Here is a 7320-nt window from a genome sequence, read left to right as displayed (position 1 = left end):
CCTAAATATCCAGCAGAATCTTCAAGAGTCAATAAATGCCTTCATGGAACGTTTCATTAGAGTGGCGGGAATCGCTGGTAGTTCGGCTGGTACTGCAGAAGAACAAGCAGAAAAATTCAAATGGACCTTACTCTACGAATATAGACGTCCACTTATTAACACTAAGTTTTCCACTGTATCAGAAGTGGCTAATGCTGCCAAAAACCTGGAACTGGAGCGAGCTGACTTTCTCTCTCATAAGGGTGTTGCTGGGAGGAAGAGAGATAGAAATGATAACTATTACAGATCGGGTTCTGACCGTGAAGTTAAGTCTCAGTCAGGGCATCGTGATAATGAGAATAGATCTCGTGGGAGCCAGTTTGGACAGTCTCAAGGTGACCGATCTTATCAGAATAGGGGTAATGGTACTAGTCAAGGAAACTGGCAAAATCAGAAATCTTATCAAAATTGGGGAAATAATCAGAGTCAAGTGAATCAAGGTTCGGGAAGGCGATCAGGTCCCGCAAACCAGAAACAACCCAAACATGATTCCTCTTCCAGTATGCCTAACATGTGGGAATAATCATTCGGGAAGGCCTTGTTACAAAGAAACGGGTGCATGCTTCAAATGTGGTAAGCAGGGGCATTTCGCCAGGGATTGTACTTCTCAAATGAATACAAATCAGAAGAATGGAGGAAATGATCAGGGAACTACCAAAGGAAGAGTATTCACTATGACTGCACATCAGGCCGCACAAAATCAAGGTACCGTTTCTGGCACTCTTACTTTAAATGGTGCTAAGGCTCATGTCTTATTTGATACTGATGCTACTCATTCTGTTATATCGTTAACATTTGCTAAACGTGTCAATTTGTCTCCTTCTGTGTTACATCCACCTGTTTATATTTCTACCCCTTTAAGAAATTTCGTGACTATTACATTTTTCTACCTTGATTGTCCTATCTCGGTTAATAATAATATTCTCCACGCTCAATTACTTCCTATGGAGATGCATGACTTCGATATTATCTTGGGAATGGATTGGTTGTCTCCACACCATGCTCATGTCGATTGTTATGGTAAACGAATTATATTCATAGATGATTCTAAACCAGAGTTTGTGTATCAAGGAACTTCACCAAGTGGGCTCGTGAAAGTTATCTCTGTTATGAAGGCAAGGAAACTAATACGTAGCGGTTGTGAAGGGTATCTGGCAGCTATCCATGATGAATCAAAGAAAGAATTCAACATTGATGATCTTCAAGTAGTTAAAGAATTCCCAGATGTATTTCCAGAGGAACTACCGGGATTGCCACCAGACAGAGAGGTTGAATTTACAATTGACCTTATTCCAGGTGCAGAGCCAATCTCTAAAACACCTTATCGAATGGCACCTTTAGAGTTGCTGGAATTAAAAGAGCAGCTATAATAATTGTTAGATCGGGGATTCATAAGGCCAAGTGTATCGCCATGGGGTGCTCCTGTCCTATTTGTGAAAAAGAAGGATGGGTCTATGAGGTTATGCATTGACTACAGAGAACTAAATCGAGTTACTATCAGAAACAGATATCCTCTACCTCGTATAGATGACTTGTTTGACCAGCTTCAGGGAGCCAAGTACTTCTCAAAGATTGATTTGAGATCAGGTTATCATCAGTTACGGGTGAAATCATATGATATTCCAAAGACGGCATTTCGTACTCGTTATGGTCATTACGAATTCTTGGTGATTCCATTCGGTTTGACGAACGCTTCGGCTGTCTTTATGGATTTAATGAATCGTGTCTTTCATGATTATCTTGATAAAAATGTTATAGTCTTCATTGATGACATTTTGGTTTACTCGAAGTCAAAGGAAGAGCATGAAGAGCACCTTCGTATCGTACTGGGAATCCTCCGAGAGAAAAAGTTATTTGCCAAATTTTCTAAATGTGAATTTTGGTTGCAGCGCATTTCCTTTCTTAGACATGTAGTATCTGGGAATGGGATTGAAGTTGATCCTGAAAAGGTTGAGGCTATTACAAATTGGCCAAGACCAAGCTCAGTCACGGAAGTAAGAAGTTTCTTGGGTTTGGCTGGCTACTATCGTCGCTTTGTTGAGGATTTTTCAACCTTAGCCTTTCCCTTAACACAGCTGATCAAAAAAGGGGTGAAGTTTGAATGGAATGAAGAACGCGAGAAGTGTTTTGAAGAGTTGAAAAGGAGATTAGTTACCGCACCGATCCTTACTGTGCCAGAAGGGACCGGTGGCTTTCATATTTATAGTGATGCTTCTAATAAGGGTTTGGGGTATGTTCTTATGCAACACGGGAAAGTTGTGTTTGCTCTTAAGATTTGGAGGCACTATTTGTATGGTGAGACTTGTGATATCTTTACTGATCATAAAAGTCTTAAGTACATTTTCACACAGAAGGAACTTAACATGAGACAGAGGAGGTGGTTAGAGCTCTTAAAGGATTACGATGCTAACATTCAGTATCATCCTGGAAAAGAAAATGTTGTTGCTGATGCCCTGAGTAGAAAGAGCTCGGGTAATATAGCGCGTCTTATTACACAACCAGAGATCATATCTGACTTAGAGCGCCTTGAGGTAGAGATATACACTAAACCAACAAGTGGAATCATAGCTCAATTGTCAGTTGAACCTACTTTGGTGGTCCGAATTAAAGAAGCTCAAAAGGAAGATGGTGAGTTGTGGGCTATTATGCAAAACCTAGGGAACGACAAGCAACATGAGTGTTAGGTGGATGAGCATGATGTTGTTTGGCAAGGTGACAGATTATGTGTTCCTAATGATGTTGAAATTCGAGAAGCATTATTGACAGAAGCTCATAGTTCCCCATTTTCTATTCACCCGGGTTCTGTAAAGATGTACCGGGATTTGAAGAAGAATTTTTGGTGGAATGGAATGAAGAGAGACGTGGCAGAATTTGTGGCAAAATGTCTTACATGTCAGCAAGTAAAGATAGAGCATCAAAGGGCTAGTGGTTTATTACAACAGCTCGATATTCCTATATGGAAGTGGGATGACATTACCATGGATTTAGTGACGGGTTTGCCAAAGACGTTTAAGAAGAATGATGCCATCTGGGTTGTAGTGGATCGTCTTACGAAATCCGCTCACTTTTTTCCTATTCGTGAGACGTACTCTACTAGTCAGTTAGCTAAAATTTTTCAGAAAGAGATTGTTAGACTTCATGGCACCCCGTTGTCAATTGTTTCAGATAGGGACCCTTGATTCACCTCGCAATTTTGGAAGGGATTTCAGAAAGCTTTTGGCACGAAGTTGAAGTACAGCACCGCATTTCACCTACAGACAGATGGTCAGTCAGAAAGGACCATTCAAACTTTAGAAGATATGTTGAGGGCATGTGCCTTGGAATGGACAGGAAACTGGGATGATTATATTTGCTTGGTTGAATTTGCTTATAATAACAGTTGGCATGCAAGTATCGATATGGCACCTTATGAGATGTTGTATGGACGAAAATGTCGAGTCCCAATTTGTTGGAACGAACCCGGTGAGAAAGTAATTGAAGGACCCGAGCTAATACGAATTACTAATGAAAAAGTCAAAGTGGCGAAAGAAAAGTTGAAAGAAGCCCGCACACGTCAGAAAAGTTATGCCAATAAGCATCGGAGAGATCTCGAGTTTAAAGTTGGTGAGCACGTTTTTCTTAAAGTTTCTCCTTTTAAGGGTGTTTATCGTTTTGGCCTTAAAGGAAAACTTAGCCCGAGATTCATTGGTCCTTTTGAGATCTTGGAAAGAGTTGGAGAGGTCTCATATCGTCTGGCGCTACCCCCAGCATTGTCTCATGTCCATATCGTGTTTCATGTGTCTACTTTACGAGGCTACAACTACTCTCCGCTCCACGTAGTACAATACCCACTCCATAAGATTCGTGAAGATATCTTGTGTGAAGAGGAAGCTCAAGAAATCCTAGCTCGCGAAGAACGAGTACTACGGCATAAAACAATCCCTTATGTTAAAGTATTGTGGAAGAATCACTCGGAGCGGGAAGCAACATGGGAACTTGAGGAGTCTATTCGTGAGCGATACCCTTCTCTATTCGTCTAAGGTTAGATCTAGTTTTCGTTACTTTTCGGGCACAAATAATAACTTTTGTATTTTGATTTCGAGGACGAAATCATTTTTAGGAGGATATGTTATAATAACCGGAAATAAATGCTAACATAGTTAACTTAACGTTTTGATTTCGGGGACGAAATCCTTTTAAGGGGGGGTGTGTTATAATAACCCATACTAAAATAAATAAATGACATAATAAATTAATTATATACGATAAGTTATATATACATTAATTTGTGAAGTATCATATTAATTTAACATTACTAGTAATAGTTTAGTATTAGGGGTGGCTTTTAAGTCATTAGTCATAAACTTTACAACAAATAAAGGTAATAACATAATACACAATTATAATTTAATTCATAAAGGGAAGTCGATGATGGCTTTCGGTGATGGAGTGGGAATTTTAAGACAAAAGCAAGTAAAAGTAATAATATACAACTAAAATGGTAATGATATACTATTATTGTAGTGGCTAATCACTAACTTTAAGAGTCAAGAATTCATAGGATGTAGTCATTTAATAAATAATATATATATATATATATATATATATATATATATATATATATATATATATATATATATATATATATATATATATATATATATATATTATAGCAGTCGGCCATCTCATCATCTTTGTCATGAATATATAACTCATTCACATTTTCAAAAAGAAAATAACAATGGAGAATATGTCAAAATAAAGGGAATATTGAGTTGGAGTGAACTTGAACAAACATCGTGCGATCAGTTTCGAGTTGAAATTACATAGCATTTTGAGGTAAGTTTCATCCTTATTTTAAGACTTTTAATTGTTATTAGTAGATGCATATAAGGTTAAATTGAGCCGAGAGTTTTATTATGATAATTAGCCATAAGGTTTAATTCCTAGCTTTGAAATCTATCATGTTTAACTATTACTTATAATGAAGACTTAAAAATTGTTATTAAAATTAGTTTGCCCATTAGATTAAGGTAAATCTTAGTTATGATAAATATTCGATTAGCGGTGCCTTATGAATTTATAGTCGGTTCGATGTAGGAAGGATTAATAGGCCAACCTATATATATATATATATATATATATATATATATATATATATATATATATATATAGTTAATAACCAAAATGAGATTGATATGAACAATTTGTTTTATTTATTTCTATCAAATACGAATAATAGATTATATAGAAATCTTGTATAAGTTAATTTGACAATTCTAAATTGAAGGCTTATTGAGGTTGTAGACTTAAAATTTTCCACCATAGAGTTAGATGGTTAAATCTCAGTACCATCATATTATATTTAAAATAGGTAACAAATTAATTATATAATGTTAAGAGAGTTAAATTTAATATAATTAAATTTGAAAGAATATAATTAAAGATGAGAACAATGTATCTATATGGGTTTGAGACATATTGTATTGAGAGACGAAAACTATGACAGATAAATAAAGATTCTAAAATTAGCAAATTGTTATATGTAGACATTGTGAAGAATTCAGGAAAATCTTATTAACATTGAAAGCTTTAGCTACTTATTCAGGTACGGATGTCCGTACTGTTTCTTTCAGCGTTATCTCATTTGATTATCTCGTTATTGAATTCATTATCATTTGTTTATTATGATTCTATCTATTTGACATGAACTAAATGAGATTTGATTTATGGTGAAAACATGTATTCGAAATAAAAATGATTTTTGAAAAACTCTGCGGCCTAATTTATTTCTAGCTCTCTTGATTCATTCAATTAGGTTCCATATGTACGGTGAACATAGTTTTGGTGTTGGTTGGTATGTTCATTGTACTAACATAGAACCCTAGTTTGTAGACAGGAGATAGGTATACCGAGTCAACTTCCTGTGGAGGTTACCACAGGGTGGTCATTGTGGTACCAATGACTTCACACTTATCGTGGCTGTGTGATTCGTCACGGCGTCTCCAATTTATTATATTTGCTCGTGGGAGAGCGTTTGGCTTATTTGGGAGGCGTATGGATGCATCCTAGGCTATGATATGTTATGATATGGTTATGTAGACGGTCGTGTGATGTAGTGCCATACACACCTTCCGATTAGGGTGATACCTAGACTCGCGACCAGTGCGTGATTGTGATATGTGATATGTTCTGGCACCGGTGTGTGTGATTCTGATATTCTGTTCTGTTAGGTGTACTCGGTATGGACTGACCCTTCTTTACTCTGGCTTTTATTTTTATACTCTGGTGTTATGGTGATACTCGATGGAGATTTTGAAATTAAAAATATAAATTATTTTTAATCCTTTCACTTTTGTATCTTAAATCATTATTACTGCTATTGTTATCATCATTCGCACACTGAGCAATTAGCTCAGCCGCATTTTCTTTTCCTGCGACAGGTAATCAGGGTAACATGGGATGAGTGAGAGAGTTCAAGACATGATGTTGGCCTAGAGACCTACCTATCTATTTTATAGTTGGACTTGTTTGTGGTTTGAAAAATAATCGATTGAAGATATATTCATGTGTGTATTTCAGACATTCGTTATTGGTGTGACGTTATTATTATGTATTTAATTATGGATTGAAAATGTTAATAATAAATGTGACCTTCCGTTCCTTGTTTGGATCGGGGTGTTACACTGAACTTCATTTTCGGGGTTGTTGGTCCCTGTGATTTTCCAAACACGTGTGGTTGGTCCCTGTCAGGGACCAACAACCCCGAAAATGAAGTTCAGGGACCAAACACCCCCATTTCATGTAAACCACATGGACCAACTGCACAATTTTCTCTTTTATAAATATTAGAGCTCGTTTATGCTTGTGAGTTTAAACGGGCTCGACATTCGAACCTCGAGCTCGAGCTCGTTTATAAAACGATCCATAACTTAGGCTCGAACTCGAGCTTGTTTAGGATCGGCTCAAACCGAGCTTATACGAGCCGAACTCTATTATAGGACAGTCCTCACCTATAATTTTTAATACATATATAAGTATCTTTTCTAGTTATCTTTAGCAAAAGTCTTGTTTAACTTTTGGTGTCTTGTCCATATTGTCCCATTTTATTATTTATTATTAATTATTAAATTATATAAAATAATTTTAGAAATTCTTTAGTTTCCACCTTGGTGGGACGATTTAGAATGACATAATCAATGATCTAGTAGGTAGATAAGAGACTTACAAGTCAAATATGGAAAAACTTTATAAGTGATCAACTTTATTAATAGTAGTCACTTAAATGTACACTACCAATTG

General features: G+C 36.4%; 1 long non-coding RNA gene across 1 annotated transcript; it reads left to right on the top strand.

The window, feature by feature from the left end:
* Positions 1-4720: 4720 nt before the first annotated feature.
* LOC139896975 (uncharacterized) lies at positions 4721-6668 on the top strand. The gene is made up of 3 exons (XR_011776406.1): positions 4721-4857; positions 5568-5626; positions 6462-6668. It is a non-coding gene; the product is annotated as an uncharacterized lncRNA (long non-coding RNA).
* Positions 6669-7320: the final 652 nt, after the last annotated feature.

Source organism: Rutidosis leptorrhynchoides, chromosome 3 (genome assembly GCF_046630445.1).
Source record: "Rutidosis leptorrhynchoides isolate AG116_Rl617_1_P2 chromosome 3, CSIRO_AGI_Rlap_v1, whole genome shotgun sequence".
In the NCBI taxonomy this organism is placed as follows: domain Eukaryota; kingdom Viridiplantae; phylum Streptophyta; class Magnoliopsida; order Asterales; family Asteraceae; genus Rutidosis; species Rutidosis leptorrhynchoides.
The sequence above is the reverse complement of the archived record's forward strand: the minus strand, read 5'-3'. Positions and strand labels throughout refer to the sequence as shown.